Genomic DNA, 23503 nt, shown 5'->3' with positions numbered 1-23503 from the left:
GCTGCGGCGCCAATGGGGTTTTTTTTCTCTCTGCTTTGTAAATTCGTTCATTTGTTATCATTAAGGATTCTCCAGCAGATGTCCCCATGGGGATACACACAGCGGTCCGAATGTAATGAAAACAAAATGTTTATAAATGCAGAAGCGTTGCTTAAGCAAGATAGGAATTATGATATAATAGCGTAGGTGACCCGGTGCCGCGGGGAGATACAAATTATAATAATGCGATACTGAATCTTGACGGAGGCACTGAGCCGGTAACGATGAGGGTCCTGGGTGTGAATCCAGGTTCCAGGCGCTCCTCATTAAATCAAGTCGGCTCTCGAACGTTGGCATCGAGTGCGATGTCCCTGACGTTTCGCTTCACATGGTGGGCAGCTTCTTCAGGAGCTTCTTCCGGGAACCAAATTGTCTCTTCGTTAAAAAAAATCTACAAAAGGTCTCAGCGTGAGAAGTGAAACGTCGGACACCGTGCTGAATGATAAGTAGAACAGCGACAAAAGCCGATGCGGTTGTATTAAGTGTAGCCAGTTGATGGTCTACACCCGTCTTCTTGGTTATTTCGGTAAAGTCACGTAGAAGGGAAATAATAAAATAATAAAAATAAAACATAATAAAAATGTATTTATTTTATTTTATTATTTCCCTTCTACGTGACTATACAGAAAGAACCAATACGATGAATCCCTGCAGTCACGAAAGCTTTAAATCGAAAAAAGGTCTCCACCCGGTCACCAATCAATGGCTGCGTAAAGATCTCACCATTAAATTTGGTTATGCATTCGCTTTGGCTAAATTGCAGCTCTGCGAATGAAAAGAAAAAAAATATTTTGGGTTTGAATGTCATGCGATGAATACTACTCTCAGTGGCAGAGGTCACTTGAAGGGGTCTCAGAGAAAGCTCTGCTATATCCACTTCCGTGGGGCGTTATCTAAGCACGGAGTGTTGCGCGCTGGTCTGTGAGAGATCCGTATGACTCTTTCGTCTCGTGTCGTGATGCTGATAAATCAATCAGGATGAAATTGATTCTAGATTTGAAGTTTTCGTGACTGCAAGGGTTTTTCCGGTAAAGTCACGTAGGTAAAAAATTAAATATGAATTAAATCACAACGTTTCGGAGGCAACACAAGCTTCCGTCTTCATGTGGCACCGTCACAACACTTGATACAGTAATTTTTTTTACCTACGTGACTTTACCGAAAAAAACAAAGAGTAAGGATGAAATTAGTGTAAAAAAAACCCCACAAATTTAAATTCAAACCAACGAAATAATCCTGGGCCGGATTTCACTGAGCCCATCACGACCTGCCTTGGGGTAGTTAAATGAGGTACTCATTTTCGAGTTAAGCTTTGTTGAAAATGAACACTATCAAATATATATATACGTGAAGCCAAAAAATCCTCTGATGATTAGCCTTCTTCACCGTTGGGGCAAGTGCTATTAGCGAGCACCTAATAAGGCCGGTACGGCACACGAGGGGGTGGATGGCCAGTACCACGCCCGGCCACCTTTGTCTCCGCAATGCTGATGTTTACCCACCGCACCAAGTACACATTTAAGGTTGAATTGACCTCGGGGAGACCCCGGATCACTTCTTCAAATATTCGCCGCCGTTCTTGGTCGTGAGCGGAAATTGAGATCGGGTCGCCGGGTTCGTTGCGCAGCGCGCTAACCACCGTGCCACCGCTCCCCCAAACAACTCCACGAAGGCAAAGATCCCCCGTATAGCCTTCACATACTGTAGGGGCAAGTGCTGTTAGCGAGCACCGATGAAGGCCGGAACGGTACACGAGGGGGTGGGTGGCCATCAACACGCGCAACCGCCTTTGTCTCCCCAGTGGCGATGTTGACACACCGAAACAGGTACTCATTTTTAGGCTGAGCCGACCTAGGGGAAGCCCAGTACCGGGTCAGATAATCGTCACCGGTGTCGGCTGTGAGCGGGAATCGAACCCGGGTAGCCAGCTTCATGGCGCAGCGCGCTAACCACTGCATCACCGCTCCCCCAAACAACTACAAAAGACAAAGATCCCCCGTATAGCCTTAACAGACTGTAGGGGCAAGTGCTGTTAGCGAGCACCGATGAAGGCCGGAACGGTACACGAACGAGGGGGTGGGTGGCCAGCACCACGCCCGACCGCCTTTGTCTCCCCAGTGGCGATGTTTACACACGCACCAGGCACTCATTTTTAGACTGAGTCGACCTAGGGGAAGCCCAGTACCGGGTCAGATAATCGTCACCGGTGTCGGCTGTGAGCGGGAATCGAACCCGGGTAGCCAGGCTCATGGCGCAGCGCGCTAACCACTACACCACCGCTCAACTACACACGCACAAACACACACGCATACATTACAGCAGCGGCAGTATTTGCCGCATGCTTAATAAAAACCTATCACCCGTCTCTCAGTTCCGTGGGACAACATTATTCTAAATGCCACCGGGCCAATTATGCGGCGAAGAAAGGAAATTCATCACGGGGAGGGAAGCGTGTGAAGCCCACGCAGCGTGACAACCCCACACAGCAAACGTGACAGCTGCACACATCACAAACACTCGCCGGGGAATTGGGCCACGCGGCCCAACGCACGGCCCTCTTGAGTACGAGCCCTGGGAATTGGCGAAACAAATAAAGGACGGAGTTTGGCCACGCGAGCAGCTTACGTGAGCAGGAAATCGCTCTCACTTTCGAGTTATTTTTTTTGCGTGCGCGCGATGTTTTGTTACTGTTGTTGTTGTTGTTTACATTTGCCGGGCACAGAACCCCAACAGACCGAAACGTCAAGTGACCAGCAACGAACAGCAACGTTGTCAAAGTTGCAATAGATACAAGCTAGGGAACAAAGATGATAGTGAGTGGAAATAATACTGGTAGGAGCCTCTTGGTTACACCAGCCCACAGGGGATTATTGTGTCCGTCGTGCAGGGAGGGGCTGGGTGGGGAGGGAGGGGCTGGGTGGGGAGGGGATGGTGGGGAGGGGCTGGGTCGGGAGGGGAGGGTGGGGAGAGGCTAGGTGGGGAGGGGCTGGGTGGGGAGAGTAGGGCTGGGTGGGGGGTAGGAGGGGTGGGGCTGGGTGGAGAGTGGCTGGTCACCCCGTGGTGCCCTTATAAAACTCAACGTTTAACCTACTCACGCCGGCTTGTGCCCGCCCTCACAGTCGGGCATATTTGCGGAATACACCACGCCGCCGTTGACCCTGGCCATTGACCGAGCAACCCAACGTTCCTACCAGCTCACTCCGCAGGAATGTGTTAATTTACATTTATAAGGCGCATTTCATCCAGGGATCTAAGTGGGCCATGCATAAAGTCCAGAGTCCACTGCTTGTACACGGGAAGTCTCGGCCAGGGGGCCGTCCATAAATGACGTCACGCGATTTTGGACGATTTTTGACCCCTCCCCCCCCCTCGTCACACGGCGTCACAAAAAGTCAGACCCCCCCCCTCAAATATGATGTCACAAAGCTCTGCCCCCCCCACAATAAAAATAAACATGCTTCAAATCGCTTTAAACTATTGTCATTGCAGTGCGTATTTAATGTGGCGCTGCACTCTGATGATGTAGGAGAAAACATTTATTAAAAAGTCTATTTAATTAAGTAGAACGTGTTGTCTAGATTCACTTAAAGTTGCGCATTTTGATGTGACGTCACATTTCTCAACCCCCCCCCCCCCCCCTTCGTCACACATCGTCACAAATGTCTGACCCCCATTCCCCCCCCCCTAGGTGCGTGGCGTCATTTATGGACAGGCCCCCAGGAGGAAACAGGTGAGTCTTTAGAGAAGACCTAAACAGGGCGAGTGACCTCGCCTGTCTAATCACGAGTGGCAGGCACTTCTGGAGCCTTGGCGCAGCACATGCAAAAGATCGGTCACTTTAGGTGCAGAGTCTCATTCTCGGCATATGGAGCCATGAGTGGCAAAAACCCGATTTTTCCAGCGGCAGGCATCGGGTTTTTTCTTTAATACAATTAAACCCGATTTCGGGGAATTAAAACCTGGTTTAATGAATACGAAACTCTGATCCAAGGCTTAGGCTGCTTCCTCGTCGGTGCTGCTATCGTACTCGGGGGGGGGCCGTCGGGCACGGGGTAGTCGTAGAATGCGGCGGGCAGGTTGGTCTTGATGAACACGAGCTTCTCCTCCACAATCGTGGGCGCCAGTGAGTTCCTTAGCTTGGAATGGATGAAGCCCATCGTTGAGAAGTTCCGCTCGGATGCCGCAATTAGAACCAATTAAACCGGATTTCTCCCAATCTCAGATGATCGGGTTTAATATAAAAAATAACCCGTAAAAACAAAGTTTTTCACTCTAAATCCTTAATATGCGTGGCGGCTAGAGTCCTCTCGTCCTCTGGCTTGAGATGGATGCCACCTATGGGTCAGATGATTGTCTGCCAGCATTAAGCAATTGGTAATTAAATATTTTAAAAAATTTCCCTAAACAATGTAATATTTTGGAAAAAAAATTTTCACGAAAATTAATTGTCACGCACAACGAGTCTGTGTGGAAAATGTCAGCTCGATTGGATCACGGGAAGTGGGTTAAAAAACGACCGAAAGATTTGCACGGTCGTAAGCAAGCAAGCAAGCACGCAAGCACGCAAGCAAGCAAGCGAACTTAATATAAAGGATTTAAAACGACAATTAAACCCGATTGTTAAAAACCCGACTGTGCCACCCTTGCATGGAGCAGATGTAAATCAAGTGGATCGGAGAGTTCGTGACGGTGTGTGCGGCAGGTCTATGAGTTGTCGAATGTAAAATGGTGCAAGGCCGTTGAAGGCCCTTGTATGGAAGCAGCATTACTTTAAAGAACAAATTTGACCTAAGGTCTACACTCATTTACCAGCTTCATATTCCCTATTGCCGTACATATACTGGAGGAAGGGCCTTTGCTATTGATGCCTCCAGGGTCTGGAATGCTATTGCCAATACATTGCAACTTGAGTCACTACCTATGAGATCTTCACTCAAAACTGCTCTAGAGGAGTTGTACACCCCTAGCTGCCAGTGCTATTCAGCAGAGGTGTGCACTCGAGTCATGTGACTTGGACTCGAGTCAGACTCGAGTCATGAATTTGATGACTTGCGACTCGACTTGGACTTGCATAACAATGACTTTGTCCCACCTATGAGATGTGGACTCGAGTCATGTGACTTGGACTCGAGTCAGACTCGAGTCATGAATTTGATGACTTGCGACTCGACTTGGACTTGCATAACAATGACTTTGTCCCACCTCTGCTATTCAGTGGCCTAAAATAAAATGTTTTGCTCCGGATGATCGCTGCAAAGTATGACCTGTGTTTTGATTTAGTGTGCTGATCTCAAAGGTGCATTGAAAAATTATAATACTCCGATTGATGCTCCTGCTATTGTGGAGTGACTCGTGCAGCCAGCTATGGCTGCAGGGTTTTGGTGGTACATGTTGTTTGTTGTTTATTGTGAAAATTCTGTCAGTTCCTATGATCACTGTTTCATTGCTTTATTTTGGTGATTTCGAAAAGTTTACTGGTTTGGCCATGTTTGTTTGTTGTAGTACGGAGTAAGACTGATGGCCTTAATCTAAGTTGTCTTGTGGTTGTTGTTGTTGTTTGACTTGCATCCTACTGGGATTTTTGCACACAGCGTTGGTGTATGGTGTTTTTTCTGCAATATTTTGCTGTCTTTTCTTGGATTTTCTGTTTGCACTTAGTCACATTCACTTTAAGATGTTTTCATGTTTTTGTTTTTTGTTTGTTGCGGTTGCACCCGATTCGAGAGCCGAGGGCTATACCTAATAAATGAACTTGAACTTGTACCCCAAATTTAATTGGAAGCCAATGCAGCGCTGTTATCGCAGGGGTGGTAATGTGCTCACGGGATGAGGGTTGCATGAGCGTTCTGCATCAGCAGTTGTCGGCCCAAGAACCTTCGTGGGAACCCCGAAATGGTGAAAGTGAGTACTCTGTATGAGTGTAATTACTGTATTGTTATTCCGATTGTTTAGCCAAGACGGCTTCAGTCTCACGAGCCTCTTTCAGAAGGGCCCTGCCAAGTTTTTGTCGTAGAGGTGGGGTGTGTGGGGGGGGGGTGGCGGTGATTTTGACATGTATAAAATCCCAATTGAGTAATTTGCAGGTGATTTTCGATGTTTGGCTCGTGGAAGTTATATTGTGCGTTTCTTTTTTGTTTGGCCTATGGCAGGAAACGGGAGAATTCGCGCAGAAAGGCACGCGATTCCGGGATGAAAATTCAGGCCCTTATTGCTGTGAACCACTGCACCACCCTGCCTCACAAACATACAGTGCTGTATATGTACATTAAATAAAGCAGCACTTCCAGAACGCATTGCGGTTGACAGGAAATGCAAAAAAATTAATGTTGAGGGACAGAGGTACGTGGAGGAGATACCACGCATCGACTGTTGTCCGCTTATCTGTTCAGTCACCATTCTCTCAAAAACCTCGACACGAACGATTATTTCCTGCATGTGCTTTTCGCAGGTCGTCAAATTAACGCCTCGGCCCACCGAGGGCAATCCTCCAGAGCGGGAAACAGTAAGGTTATACTGTACGATGATGTTGTCACAAGACTCGAGTTTTCCATCGAATAGTGAGAGCTCCCTCTGCTGTTTGAAAGTTCAGTTTTCCTCAGAAGCACTCTCTTACACCCTGGCCTCTATTGTTTGCGATCTGTATTTATTCATATGTTTTGATGACAATCGGGCGGAAAACAGACCTTGACGCCAGATCTATCTCGCCTCATTTTGTCCCATAACTGTTCATGGGATTAGAGGGAAAATAGGGTACACTTATTATCTAGGATTATTCGCGCATGGTGTACTGTTCGTGGTCGTGCCACACATCGATAATTCCAACTGCAAATCGGCCTATCAGCATTGTGGAAATTATTGAGTGAGAAAGTAAACTTTGATAACAATAGACATTCAATCATTGCTCTAAATAACCGAAACAACAAGAAGAAGACACATTATTTTCTAATTCGGTGACAAACAAAAAAACTATATTTGAAGAGCTGCAATGCATGTTAATACGAGACGTTCCTTAATAAAATAACATCGTAAAAGACTTCCATGGTGAACTGGACTTCCATGGTGAACTGGACTTCCATGGTGAACTGGACATCTTCTATGGTGAACTGGACTTCCACGGTGAACTGGACTTCCGTGGTGACCTGGACTTCCATGGTGAACTGGACTTCCATGATGAACTGGACTTCCATAGTGAACTGGACATCCGTGGTGAACTGGAATTCCATGGTGAACTGGACTTCCATGGTGAACTGGACTTCCATGGTGAACTGGACTTCCACGGTGAACTAGACTTCCATGGTGAACTGGACTTCCGGGGTGAACTGGCTTCCGTGGTGAACTGTACTTTTGTGGTGAAGTGGACATCCATGGTGAACTGGACATCCATGGTGAACTGGACTTCCATGGTGAACTGGACTTCCATGGTGAACTGGACATCTTCCATGGTGAACTGGACATCTTCCATGGTGAACTGGACTTCCACGGTGAACTGGACTTCCGTGGTGACCTGGACTTCCATGATGAACTGGACTTCCATGGTGAACTGGACATCCGTGGGAACTGGACTTCCATGGTGAACTGGACTTCCATGGTGAACTGGACTTCCACGGTGAACTGGACTTCCGTGGTGACCTGGACATATTCCATGGTGAACTGGACTTCCACGGTGAATTGGACTTCCATGGTGAACTGGACATCCATGGTGAACTGGACTTCCGTGGTGAACTGGACTTCCACGGTGAACTGGACTTTCATGGTGAACTGGACTTCCGTGGTGAACTGGACTTCCATGGTGAACTGGACTTCCACGGTGAACTGGACTTCCACGGTGAAATGGACTTCCACGGTGAACTGGACTTCCGTGGTGAACTGTACTTTTGTGGTGAACTGGACATCCATGGTGAACTGGACATCCATGGTGAACTGGACTTCCATGGTGAACTGGACTTCCATGGTAAACTGGACATCCGTGGTGAACTGGATTTCCATGGTGAACTTGACTTCCATGGTAAACTGGACATCCATGGTGAACTGGACCCCCACGGTGAACTGGACTTCCACGGTGAACTGGACTTCCATGGTGAACTGGACTTCCATGTTAAACTGGACATCCATGGTGAACTGGACATCCATGGTGAACTGGACTTCCACGGTGAACTGGACGTCCACGGTGAAGTGGACTTCCATGGTGAACTGAACTTCCATGGTGAACTGGACTTCCATGGTGAACTGGACATCCATGGTGAACTGGACTTCCGTGGTGAACTGGACTTCCACGGTGAACTGGACTTCCGTGGTGAACTGGACTTCCACGGTGAACTGGACTTCCATGGTGAACTGGACATCCATAGTGAACTGGACTTCCGTGGTGAACTGGACTTCCACGGTGAACTGGACTTCCGTGGTGACCTGGACTTCCATGGTGAACTGGACTTCCATGATGAACTGGACTTCCATAGTGAACTGGACATCCGTGGTGAACTGGAATTCCATGGTGAACTGGACTTCCATGGTGAACTGGACTTCCATGGTGAACTGGACTTCCACGGTGAACTAGACTTCCATGGTGAACTGGACTTCCGGGGTGAACTGGCTTCCGTGGTGAACTGTACTTTTGTGGTGAAGTGGACATCCATGGTGAACTGGACATCCATGGTGAACTGGACTTCCATGGTGAACTGGACTTCCATGGTGAACTGGACATCTTCCATGGTGAACTGGACATCTTCCATGGTGAACTGGACTTCCACGGTGAACTGGACTTCCGTGGTGACCTGGACTTCCATGATGAACTGGACTTCCATGGTGAACTGGACATCCGTGGGAACTGGACTTCCATGGTGAACTGGACTTCCATGGTGAACTGGACTTCCACGGTGAACTGGACTTCCGTGGTGACCTGGACATATTCCATGGTGAACTGGACTTCCACGGTGAATTGGACTTCCATGGTGAACTGGACATCCATGGTGAACTGGACTTCCGTGGTGAACTGGACTTCCACGGTGAACTGGACTTTCATGGTGAACTGGACTTCCGTGGTGAACTGGACTTCCATGGTGAACTGGACTTCCACGGTGAACTGGACTTCCACGGTGAAATGGACTTCCACGGTGAACTGGACTTCCGTGGTGAACTGTACTTTTGTGGTGAACTGGACATCCATGGTGAACTGGACATCCATGGTGAACTGGACTTCCATGGTGAACTGGACTTCCATGGTAAACTGGACATCCGTGGTGAACTGGATTTCCATGGTGAACTTGACTTCCATGGTAAACTGGACATCCATGGTGAACTGGACCCCCACGGTGAACTGGACTTCCACGGTGAACTGGACTTCCATGGTGAACTGGACTTCCATGTTAAACTGGACATCCATGGTGAACTGGACATCCATGGTGAACTGGACTTCCACGGTGAACTGGACGTCCACGGTGAAGTGGACTTCCATGGTGAACTGAACTTCCATGGTGAACTGGACTTCCATGGTGAACTGGACATCCATGGTGAACTGGACTTCCGTGGTGAACTGGACTTCCACGGTGAACTGGACTTCCGTGGTGAACTGGACTTCCACGGTGAACTGGACTTCCATGGTGAACTGGACATCCATAGTGAACTGGACTTCCGTGGTGAACTGGACTTCCACGGTGAACTGGACTTCCATGGTGAACTGGACTTCTGTGGTGAACTGGACTTCCATGGTGAACTGGACTTCCACGGGGAACTGGACTTCTGTGGTGAACTGGTCTTCCATGGTGAACTGGACTTCCACGGTTAACTGGACTTCCATGGTGAACTGGAAATCCATGTTGAACTGGACTTCCATAGTAAACTGGACTTCCATGGTGAACTGGACTTCCATGGTGAACTGGACATCCATGGTGAACTGGACTTCCATAGTGAATTAGACTTCCATGGTGAACTGGACTTCCATAGTCAGGCTCCAGAGCCGCACGTTACTGACCCCTGGTCTCAATATAGAAATGTGCAAAACCAATGACACACACTAGGGCTGTATTTATTATATTTTTGTTTTATTAATCCAAACATTTTAGAAAAAAATTTAGCCGAAATATGAAACTGATGTTTATCCGAAAAAATATATATTTCATTTTGGAATGATCCGAAAATATGGCGTCACGGTAAGTGACATCACTGACATGACATCACATCCATGCTTTTCCTGACACTTGGCATCTGTTTGGCATGAGGCGATGTCAATTTTGTTGGCATGGACACGCATGAAACAGTTGAACAATATAAATGATTTGAGCAATCCAAAAAAATCGGAGAACAAAAATAAATCTGAAATTGACCTTAACAGTCTGAAATGTTTTTTTTTATCTGAAACTCATTCCGATTTTTTTCACGTGTATCTAAACCATACAAAACATTTCAACGCAACATCGTACAAGGTGTAGTATATACGTGATAGGAGGAGGGACGCAATTTCGGCTTGCTGTCAATTAATTCTGGGGGCTGTCAAAAACATTAATTTGCTCAAATAAATAAAAAAGAAAAATGCACGGAAAATTACCATCCCGTGGGGTCACGCAGCCTGTGATGTATTCCCTGCAACGAATCCTGCATTCCTCTTGGCAGGCAGCAGATGTTTGTGTTTAATGAACATTTATCAATCTGTGTTGCTGTTTGCTTTTCAAAGTTCATCCGCGCTTCATTACCACGGGGCCATATGGTAGCAAACAATCGTCGGAGAGACATTCAAGGGCTGCGGGGCCTCATCCACGGCACGCTTAATCAACTGCAAAGCCAGCGACGCAGCTCCTAAGGGGTTCATAATGGCCGTGCGAGAGCAATTAGCTGGCACCTCTTGAGAACCCCGGTTCAAGCCCTGGCTTCTGGGGTGTCTCTATCACTCTCTCTCTCTTTCTGTGTCTCTCAGGAGATTTATAATGGCTGGGTCAGGGCAAATGACCGGCAACTCTGAAAGCCTGAGTTCAAGCCCCGTGTTGGGGTGTCTCTCACTCACTCACTCTCATTCTCTCGGGAGAATCATAATGGCTCTGCCAGTTGCTAAGCCGGTAGGAACTGCTAAGTTCCAGCACAGGTTTTGGGTGTCTGTCTCTCACCAGGTTCATAATGGCTGTGCCAAGGTCACTAAGTCAGCTGCCGAATGGGATCTTTTGTTCAAGTCCTGGCTCTGGGTGCATCGCTCATTCTCGCACGGGTCGTTCATAAAACGTGTGCCACATTCCAATTATCGGAATGTGGCACGCGTTTTATAGGAATCCTTACACAGGGCATGTTGCCACCTGTTCAAACGAACATTTCGTACAGCGCACCAAATGCACGTTTACCAACAAACAAAAAAACGCGCGTGCTTTATCCACCACCGTAGTCCGGCATTCACATCTTTAGCAAGCTTAATCGGCGAGGTGGATTTATGATATCGCAGGAGGTGCGTGAGAGATGGCAGAATGGGGAGGCCTTCAGCCATCGGTGAATTGACCGCGGCTGACAATGACGATGAGTGCCGTGGCTTTTCAAATCCATTACGTATGAAGTTACATCAGCTCAGACGTGTTTATAAAATCCAAATTGGTGTAAATGAAGACTGCGATGGTTGGTTCATTTGCAACAAGTGTTTGCCAACATCGTTTTGTATCGACCAGTAACCAGATGAAGAAAAAGAACCCGGCACAACAAAAAATATCGGTCATCGATTTTTGCCCGCACGTGTAGAAATGTCCAGCATTGAGCACAACATAACAACATTTCTACATTTTTCATTGAGCAACGAAGAGGACTTGCCACAGTAGTGTAATGGTTACTACACTGTTCTATCTCTCTCCTTTAAAAAAAAAAAGTAATATTTAAAAATACTTTTTTTTTAAACACGCTTTAATGAAATGTACCGTACGAGTAATGGCAGAACTCCACGACTCCAGGAAGTGGCCCCCGAAGCTTGCCATAACGTAAGGGGGCCGTGGTGATTTACAGCCAACGTCAGTTGAGCGTGGACAATTAGACCCAAGCCGAAACATAACATGTAAAAAATAATGCTTAAAAATATATATTTAAAAAAAAATCTATGCTAAAATATGGTATTGTCATCAGTATGACATAAGTATAACAAGTTGCAGTCGATACCACATTGGGAAGTGTGTTAAAATTGAGTTACACGATTTCAGGATACAACAACAGAGTGAGTTAATAGAAAGCGTGTAAAAATATCGTTACATGTTTTTATTTTATTTTATGATAGAATATGGTATTGTCATCAGTATGACATAAGTATACCAAGTTTGCAGTCGATACTACATTGGGAAGTGGGTTAAAATTGAGTTACAAGATTTGAGGATACAACAACAACAGACAGAGTGAGTTCATAAAAATCGTGTAAAAAGATCGTGTAAAATTGTTTTTAATGATAGAATATGGTATTGTCATCAGTATGACATAAGTATACCAAGTTTTCAGCCGATACCACATTGGGAAGTGGGTTAAAATTGAGTTACAAGATTTGAGGATACAACGACAACAACAGAGTGAGTTAATAGAAAGCGTATAAAATAAAATAAAACATCCTCCAGTGCGTCTACCCAGCAGAATGAATGGCGGACACCACAGTAAGTCGGATCAGCACGTCCCGTGTGGTGGGGTAAAGTGTGGGTACGCCCACGGTGACTAGGAGATGTTAACTACCTCGCCTGGTATGCAGGAGGTCGTGGGTTCGATCCCGACCCTGACTATGCCTGCTGCAGTATATTTGGATTTCAAGCTTTCGTGACTGCAAGGATTCATCATCTTAGGCTTTTTCGGTAAAGTCACGTAGGTAAAAAAATAAAAATAAAATTAATAGAAGTAATAATATAAATATTATTAAGACACCGCAAACTCAAAATATACATACTCTTAGGCTTTTTCGGTAAAGTCACATAAAATAAAATTAATAGAAGTAATACTAGATTTTTTTAAATTATTACTTCTATTAATTTTATTTTATGTGACTTTACCGAAAAAGCCTAAGAGTATGTATATTTGGAGTTTGCGGTGTCTCTCTACCCGTGGTCTTTTTCTCCGGGTCCTCCGGATTTTCCCCTCCACATTTAGAATCAACACCACGCGTTTAGAGTATTTGGCTGCTTTACATTTCCACACGACGATAAGCCACTTCGTTGAGCTATCTTTTGTGGCCAGGTCGCTTCTTAAAAAGAGCTACTGTATATGGCTCAGTGGGCCTTACCTGATCAAATAAAAAGTTTAGTTTAAAACGTCTGGCCCGGTGCGGAAGAGTAAGGCTGCTAACCCTTCCGACAGAAGTTACGTGAGCAAAGCCATTGCAGTGCTCCACCTTTACCTTTGTATTTAACCACACACTGTAAGGATGGCACTGAATGATTTACCTTTATGACTGCCGCCGTGCGGTTTGAACGCGTGTGCCAATCAGTGCATTCGTCCCGAAATATTCTCATTGGAATCGGTTCATAAACCTTCGAACTTGGTCATTGATTCTGGTGGTGGTGATATATTGGTGGTAGTAGTGGTAGTGTTGGTGGTGGTATTGGCGGTGGTAGTGTTGGTGGTCGTAGTGAGTAGTTGGTGATGGTGGTTGTTCGAGATCGTTGTGTTGGTGATAGTGGTGGTGACCCCAGTTCGATTCCCGCTCACGGTCACCAGTGACGATTATCTGAACCGGTCATGGGCCTCCCCTCGGTCGTCTCAGCCTCAAAATGAGTAACTAGTGCGGCGTGTAAATATCACCACGAGAGAGACAAAGGCGGCCGGGCGTGGTGCTGGCCACCCACCCATTGGTGTGCCGTTCAGGGCATTGGTTCACAGCACTTGCCCTAACAAACTGCACGAGGGATCGTTGTCTTTTATTGAGTAGCCACACGTGGGATGTGAGCGATATTGGTGGTAGTGTGTTGGAAATCATCGAGGTGAACTCAGCCGTAACGAGGAGCAGGACGGTGCTGGGTGTGAGATGCTTGGCCACAACAACACCGCCTTCATACATATGGATGCCATCCCTAGCCTGAGTACAGCACTTCAGTATAAAACTTAATAGGAGCTCGCTAACACTGCTTGGCCCTATTGTGATCAGAAATACGGCTCGCAAGCGCCTTTGTGTATAAACGGCATGAAAACTGATGTAACCTGTATATTACCAGTATTCACAGTAATACGAAGTGCATGGTGGTACTGGTCTACTGGGGATACTAAGTAGAAACTAATTGCCCCCCCCCCACCACCACTGAGAATTATAAACGCGACGTGAGATGACGAGAGGTGCCGATGAGATCAACCGTGGGGGCATCGCCTGGGTCAAGTGGGAAACCAAAATAAAAAAAGCAATTTTCTAAAGAAAATCGGTATATATAAAAAAAACGATTTAAAGAGCCACAATACACGTGAATGCGATACGGTCCTGGTTACTGGTAGGAACCACCTGGTTCTACCAGTAATCAGGGGATTATTGTGTCCGTCCGTCCGTCCGTCCGTCGTGCATCCAAAAATGGGAGGGGTGGGGCTGGGTGGAGAGGGGAGGGTGAGGAGGGGCTGGGTGGGGAGGGTGGGGCTGGGTGGAGAGGGTGGGGAGGGGCTGGGTGGGGAGGGTGGGGCTGGGTGGGGAGGGTGGGGCTGGGTGGGGAGGGGCCGGGTGGGGAGGGGCCGGGTGGGGAGGGGCCGGGTGGGGAGGGGCCGGGTGGGGAGGGGCCGGGTGGGGAGGGGCTGGGTGGGGAGGGGCTGGGTGGGGAGGGGCTGGTCACCCCGTGATGCCCTTATAAAAACTCAACGTTTAACCTACTCACGCCGGCTTGTGCCCACCCTCACAGTCGGGCATATTTGCGGAATACACCACGCCGCCGTTGACCCTGGCCATTGACCGAGCAACCCAACGTTCCTACCAGCTCCCTCCGCAGGAATGTGTTTAATGACGTCATGAAGCTGTCCTTCAAGAGCCGCACGTTTCGGGACCCCTGGCCTGGGTGGTGTAAATATTTGGGGGGGGGGGGGGGGTGCAATGCCCTCCCCCGCCCCCACTGCACTGATAGCGTCTCTTGACAGTGGTGGTTGCTGCCCATCGGTACTTTGTGTTTGGCGATCTTCATTTCAACTCTGAGTCAGATGACAAAAGGGATACAGACAAAGAGTTCAACTTTATTTTGTCAAAGCAGGTGAGAACTGACAAGTTTTGAGTCATTTGCAAGAGTGAAATGGGGATTCAGTCTCCCAATAGGGGGCCATAACTACTATGTATCATTACAATTTAATAATTTACGGGTAATTTTCAAATGCGGAATCTTACATTGGCACACAATGGCCTACTCTTGCGAATGACGCCAGCGGATCTTTGATGTCCACCTTAAGTAGATGATGGAGTGTTATCTTTACGGTTAATGCACCTGCAGTACTAAGCAGGGCAGCCATTAGATTCCAACCGTGAATATCTACAAGAAGCGCTTCCGCTAGGCAATGCACCCGCCAGGACATAGACGTGGTGAGTTGAGATGTAAAAAAATAGCGATGCAGATCGCAGAGCAATGTAAGTTGTGGTGAAATGAGAATAGCGCTGCAGACGAGAATGATATTTTAATTGGCTCCATTTTCGTACTGTTTAGTAGGATCTGAATTCGAGCTGACATTTGGTGCATCTCTATACGGGATATATATGAATGCGGGGCGCCTTGAGCTATTTATGGCCACGTGCTTTTTGCTTAATTTGATTATGTCTAGCGCCACCACTGGGGAAACGCTGGCCCTGATGAGCTTTTAATTGATTCTAGTAATTACATAAGTGACACTGACGTGGTGTAACGGTTGGAACAGCGGACTTGCAAACCAGAGGTCGTCGGTTTCACCTCTCCAGGCGCGGCAGTTGAAACAATGCGGAAGTTTTCTAAAAAAAAACCCGTAAATTATGTTTATTTGACCAGGTATGGCCCACTGAGCTATATAGCTATTTTACTGGTAGGAACCCACTGGTTCCACCAGCCCACAGGGGATTACTGTGTCCGTCCGTCGTGCAGGAGGGGCTGGGTGGGGAGGGAGGGGCTGGGTGGGGAGGGTGGGGCTGGGTGGGGAGGGGCCGGGTGGGGAGGGGCTGGGTGGAGGGTGGGGAGGGGCTGGGTGGGGAGGGGCTGGTCACCCCGTGGTGCCCTTATAAAACTCAACGTTTAACCTACTCACGCCGGCTTTTGCCCGCCCTCACAGTCGGGCATATTTGCGGAATACACCACGCCGCCGTTGACCCTGGCCATTGACCGAGCAACCCAACGTTCCTACCAGCTCCCTCCGCAGGAGGAATGTGTTTTGACCAGGTATGGCCCACTGAGCTACGTAGCTCTTTTTCATAAGCGACCTGGCAACATATGATAGCTCGACGCAGTGACTTATCACGCGGAAATAATGCATCGCAGCCAAGCACACTTCAATGCATGTTTCTAAATATGGAGGGAAAACCCCGGAGGACCCGGAGAAAAATCCATGCGACCACGGACAGAGAGCCACCGCAAACTTCAAATATACAGCAGGCGTCAGAGTCGGGAACGAACCCACGACCTCCTGCTTCCCGCCACCACGGCTCCGTCCGGGCTTTTGTCAAAATTCCTAAAAACACACCACTGAAGACACTGTATTTACATGCATACTTCTCCACTCGTCTTCTTGGTTCTTTCGGTAAAGTCACGTAGAAGGGAAATAATACAATAATAAAAATAAAACATAATAAAATGCAATTTGCACGACGTTTCGGCCACAACGCAAGCAGCCGTCCTCAGGTGAAGAACAGGGCTGTCGGAAAGACAGCGTCCGAATGACAGCCCTGTTCTTCACCTGAGGACGGCTGCTTGCGTTGTGGCCGAAACGTCGTGAGAATTGTATTTTATTGTTTTATTTTTATTATTTTACTTCTACGTGACTTTACCGAAAGAACCAAGAAGGCAAATCCCTGCAGTCACGAAAGCTTTAAATCAAAATTTCTTCACTCTTCTGATATTTTATTTTTTGTACCTCAGAGGTGGAAACCGTAATAATCGAGCAGTTCACGACACACAACGGCCGGTGGGGTGTCAGCGAATGCGAATCGAAAGAATTAGTTTCAGATCTCAAGACTTTACTATCAGAGCCATCATTACTCTCAGAGCCATCATGACAGAGGCCTCACTTGATACAGTAAATCTGGCTGTGACGGTCCCACCTAATGACGGAGACTTGTGTTGCCTCCGAAACGTCGTGATTTATTATTTTATTTCTATTATTACTCTTATTAATTTTTATTTTATTTTTTACCTACGTGACTTTACCGAAAAAAACCCTAAGAGTATGATTCCTTGCAGTCACGAAAGCTTCAAATTTAGTATCATGACAGTAGTCTGCATGTGTACGAGCCGTGTAGCAATTCACCCATTAGAATACAGCACTGTTTACATTTCAAGATATGGCACGCTGCTTGTGGTGTCATGATGGTTAGCACATTGGACTTGCAATCCAGAGACCTGCCCTTAAAACAATGGTACAAGATTCTAAAATCCACGAATGTCTGTGCGGATGAATACGTGGGCGAATGGGCGGGTGAGTATGTGGGGTGAGTGGATGAATGAGTATAAATGAGTACACCAGTTAGTCGATAGGCAGGTCACGTGTGGTGCGGGAAAGCGTGAGCCAATGTGGAACAGTAAGACAAATACCATCTTAGAGGAGCTCTCCACGAGCTTCCCCTAGTTGGAGACCTTTCCATCAGCGGTGGCATGAGCAAGCAATTGCAGGGCTGCACTGTTACATTTACCTTCAAACTAGAGATCAGCGCTCCAGATAAGGTCGAGTGATTTGCTCTCCAACATTGACACTATGCAAGTAAAATGTGCTTTCAAGGAGGTAAAATGCAACATTTTCGTTCAGCAACGAGTACGATAATGTTCGTAAATACTTCGCAATTATCAATCAAAACTTAATAGGGTGAGCATTACATTGAGCGGCGGTTCCCAACATGTGTGTACAAGCGAACAAAAGTCAATCCTAAAAAAAAAATGTTCGCGGACAACAATGCAGTTAAAAAAAGTATGGCAGTTAAATTTTGATTTAAAGCTTTCGTGACTGCAGGGATTCATCTTCTTGGTTCTTTCAGTAAAGTCACGTAGAAGGAAAATAATAAAATATATTTTATTATGTTGTATTTGTATTATTTTATTATTTCCCTTCTACGTGACTTTACCGAAAGAACCAAGAAGAAAAAGTATGGCACTTTGTGAACAAAATCGTACCCGTAACGGATCCGCCGGAGCACTTCCCACATTCTTGCTGACCACCAGTGGCCCTGCAGACCACAGGTTGTAAGAAAAATCACCGAACTAGAGCCTCGCACTTAACTGCAACGTTACATAGAACGACCGCACGATAACCGTCGTACAAAACACGAGAAAAAGATTCCTGGTCAGAATCTTCCGCAAACAAAAATCATTTCAACGAAATGACTTTCAGTTTTATTCCAAAAGAAAAAAAAACTGCGCACTCGTTGTTTTGCGGTACATATTACCGAACGCGCTGTCATGGGTCCCAGGCACCACGTGACCGCACACCTTCATTAAATGCAAATTTAAACAGTAGCAGGAAACATGCTATGCGTGTTATAATGTATATCATGTAGATCTAAGAATAGGAATGAGGAATAAACGAAGCAGTTTATGAAAAATTACTCAAATAAATGTCCTATGAGATTTGTAGAAGTAAATTGCTCAGCCTTCAAGCAAGTGTGCCAAAGAAGTTGAACATACGTACATACATTTTCAGCTTTGCATAGCGGTAGCATGGCCGCCGCTCGATGCAGAGGTTCACGGTTCGACTCCAACGGCCGCCATGATTAATACTGCGGTATTAACCATAAATACTACGCTCCTTCAGCTTCACATTGAACGTTAAAAAGACCTCGGGAAATCATTGGCAAATGTCATGGTCCAAAATCGAAAAATGACCCACAGATGACTCAATTGTAATATAGGTAGCAATCACCAACCCCGACTGTGAAAACTTTGGAAGACAAACCTGCAAAAATATTTACGAGACTCAGGATCTTCTCAGTAAACACGCGTAATAATAGAGCCCATGGTTCACGTGATTTTGTCAAGATGAACTTGATTATACAAAGTAACATAGCAATGTGCTTAAAGTTCGCACTCATTAAAACATATGCATAAACAGGTAATACTGTCTGCTATGACACACGGTTGGGAAACATCATGGTCATTGACAAGGTATAGAAAACTTAAAAATTGTACAAAGCATGGAGAGATGCTTGGAATTTCCTTGAGACAGAAAGAGGACAACGCGATTTAGAGAACATGCCCAGGTTATGCCATCATTCAACCTCGATTTCAAGCTTTCGTGACTGCAGGGATTCATATTCTTGGTTCTTTCGGTAAAGTCACGTAGAAGGGAAATAATTAAATATTAAAAATACAACAATTAAATTCACACGACGTTTCGATTTCAACACAAGCAATCATAATCAGGTGTGAAAACCACAGCAAGAACATTTTCTTGCTGTGCTTGTGTTGCAATCGAAACGTCGTGGGAATTTTATTGTTTGATTGTTATTATTTTATTATTCCCCTTCTACGTGACTTTACCGAAAGAACCAAGAATATCATTCAACCTGTTAAGGAAAGTAGGCTACAATAGATACCAGTCAATGGTCAAGTATAATAATGGAGTGGAAGCCAAGGAATGGAATGCATCAAAGAGAACATCCACTAATGAGAAATGGAATTAGCTTATTTGCAGGTGATCGGCGAAGACATCACAGGATCGCGAGATGGCGGCATGGGGAGGCCTTCATCCAGCAGTGGATTGCCCATGGGTAATGACGATGACGACATTACGAAAGTCACGTAGAAAGAGAAATAATAAAATGTAGCAATCTTTGGAAGAACGTCATCAACCAGGTAGGGTGTTGACTGTTATGTTAGCCGACTGTCTGTGTTGTATTGCATTCTATTTCTAAGTTTACTAGGTTTTGTTTAATCTTTCATTTGTACCTGATGACGATTGCTTGTGTTGCAATCGAAACGTCGTATGCTATTATTTAATTTATTATTTTCTCTTTCTACGTCACTTTACCGAAAGAACCAAAGAGTAATTCCTGCAGTCACGAAAGCGCCAAATCAAGTTCGATGACGACATTGTAATTGTGTTTGATTCTTTCTTCAATTGTTAAACTATGACCGGACTTGTGTTTACCTGGGCGCTGAGTGCGGTACGTGTTAAATTCAGAGGTATATCTAGCTCATGTGCTTGGCGTAACTGTTGTAGGAGTATAATACTGGTAGGAACCTCCTGGTTACACCAGCCCACAGGGGATTATTATGTCCGTCGTGCAGGCAGGGGCTGGGTGGGGAGGGGAGGGTGGGGAGGGGCTGGGTGGGGAGGGGAGGGTGGGGAGGGGCTGGGGCTGGTCACCCCGTGGTGCCCTTATAAAACTCAACGTTTAACCTACTCACGCCGGCTTGTGCCCGCTCTCACAGTCGGGCATATTTGCGGAACACACCACGCCGCCGTTGACCCTGGCAACCCAACGTTCCTACCAGCTCCTTCCGCAGGAATGTGTTAGGGAACCATCATTATTAGCCAACGTCAACCCACTGCTGGAAGGCCTCCTGTCGGGAACCCGAGATCCCAGCAAGTGGCATCTCTCAGCTGGAGGCTCAAGCCGTATTGATTGTTGCATCAATAATGAAGATTAAATAAGTAATTATGACACAGTTCATTCTTCAATAATAATTAATAAATACAAGTACGGTAATTGACACATTTAAATGTCAATAATCGATATATGTCACACGTAAAACGGCCAATATGCAGCCTATCAGCATCATCAAAATGTGCATGTTAGAATTTATTATTTTCAAATTACTCTATGCATATTTCCTTTAGGTGAGTCACAGAAAATTGCATGGATGAAAAAGCAGAGGCGTGATTTTCTCTTCCTCGCCAAATCCTTAACTCTAAACAATTACTACAACACAAACTCGTATTCGACCTCACTTAGAACGCCGTCATTTGTGGGGTGAAGCACCCAGTCCCTACCTCAATGCAACTGTTACAGAATTTCGAGTAAAGCAAACAGGTGTATTGATGATCCAGAACTCACCGATTCGCTAACCAGGGATCAGTCACCTCATCTTCACTCGATCACTACTACCATGGTTACTTTTCCTGTTAACTTGAACTTCCCGCACCTACGTACGGTGCGAAAGAATTTCAAAGTACATACATCGAGTCCAACAACAATATCGAGGACCTGTGGTGCAGTGGTTGATGCTAGAATGTTTATCTTATCTGTAGTGATTATGTACCAGGTGACAACACTTCTTCCGTTTCTTGCCTTGCACTGCCCCACTCTGGAATTCTCTCCCAACCCTCACTTTTCCCAAGCTCTTACATTGATAGTGCTGTTTGTTGCCGACCGCTTGGCATTGTGACTTCGGACAAAAAAAGTATAAAAAAAAACACCAAACAAGACAATTATTGCATCTTAAATTGAAATGTAAGCATACGGATTTGCACTTACAGGGCGCTGAAATGCCTCAGCAATTCAAAGCACCTTAAATCATATCTTATCTCAACCATTTTAGTGCCCTCATAGTTTAGCCAAGGGCACCCCCCAGTAGCAGCTGTCCCTGTGTGGCACAAGGTGTTAAGTAGCACGGACCTGCAAATTGGGAATTAGCCTGGAAGTAGGGGGGGCGATGTTGCCGTGTTTATTTTCCAATTTCGTAATTTGCAAGTAATATTTACAAATATGGCAAATTTCCGGCACATATGGCCTACTCCTTTTGAACGTCACAGGATCTCTTAACATATGCTGTGAAACAGACAGCGCACAGTGTATATGTGATAATTGTTTTTTTACCCTTCTATCTGGCAACAAAACTGACACCTTTTTACAAGGAGTAATGTTTGCATAGACCGCAATACCTGCAGTCATAATACAAACAAAAGACATAACTCTGATAATATGCACTGTCCTTGAAGTTGATTGGTCCACACCCGAGACAGCTTTCCTTAGAGCCTAGTCTCACATGGGTTGGACCAGATGACGCCAAAAGGCGCACAACTCAAGGACAATGCACCATCAGAGTATGAGAGCTCGGGGCAAGCATCTACACTATGGGAACCTCATTTGCCAGTAAAAATATGATAATTGGTTTTTTACCCTTCTATCTGGCATTATGACTGCAGGTATTGCGGTCTATGCAAACATGACTCCTTGTAAAAAGGTGTCAGTTTTGTTGCCAGATAGAAGGGTAAAAAACCAATTATCATATTTTTACTGGCAAATGAGGTTCCCATAGAGTGTATATGTGGTTAATACGCCACCAGCATTAACCAGGGTGCCTGCTGGGGTTGTTCATGTTTTTGTTTGTTGTTTGTTGCGGTTGCACCCGATTCAAGAGCCGAATGGCTCACAGGGCTATACCTAATAAATGAACTTTGAACTTTTTTAACCAATGAAAGCAGGGGTCCCCAATGTACGTCGGGGTTAGGGACCAGAAAGATGCGACCTCTAACGAAATTATGTATATCGTGGACTTCCCCCTCCCCCCCATAGAAATACATGTTAATGGGGGGGATAGGGACTGTAAGAGCGTAAACATTGACTATGTGATGCAAAGCAGGGCAATTTCTCCCATAAGAAACAATGGAATAAGGTAGAGATAGGGACCGTAACTTAGGCAAATGTTGTTTCATACCTAGCCACCAAAATACGTACTTGACATGTACAGAATAACCTGTACGATACAACACATAATGTACACATATTTGTAACGAATCATTTTTTTTCATATAGAAAACGTATTTGACATTGTAAAGCAAATAATTAAACAGAAAAACATTTTGTTGCGTAAAGCACAATATTAAGCAGTATTGTAACACGATTTTACCTTAAGCTATAGTTTTTGTTACCTTGAGTGGATGAGTTGTGTTGGGAGAGGATTAAACACCCATCTACGACCATACCCACATTTTTTTAAATTATTTTCTTAAGTTTTTCTGTAAACGTATCAGCACAGCAGCATCTACGTTGGCACCGGCCGACTCTCTCCGTATTTTCTCGTCCTTGAACGATATCGTGCCTGAAATCTGTAAAACCATCCACGGGCGGCCTTGAATGGTTTCTCTTTCGTTGCCTTTTCCTCTCCCAACTCCTTTCTCAAGTCCTCATACAAGCTTGGGGCCTTCTCCTGAACGAGGGCTAAGCTTATTCTTTGGTTCTTTCGGTAACGTCACGTATAAAGATAAAATAATAAATTAAATTAAATACTAGCATACGACGTTTCGATTGCAACACAAGCAATCATCAATCGAAACGTCGTATGCTAGTATTTAATTTAATTTATTATTTTTATCGTTATACGTGACTTTACCGAAAGAACCAAAGAATAATTCCTGCAGTCACGAAAGCTCCAAATTAAGTTTGAGGGCTAAGCTGATCGGCATATTC

This window comes from Lampetra fluviatilis, chromosome 3 (assembly GCF_964198595.1).
Source record: "Lampetra fluviatilis chromosome 3, kcLamFluv1.1, whole genome shotgun sequence".
Classification (NCBI taxonomy): domain Eukaryota; kingdom Metazoa; phylum Chordata; class Hyperoartia; order Petromyzontiformes; family Petromyzontidae; genus Lampetra; species Lampetra fluviatilis.
Note: the sequence above shows the minus strand (reverse complement) of the source record.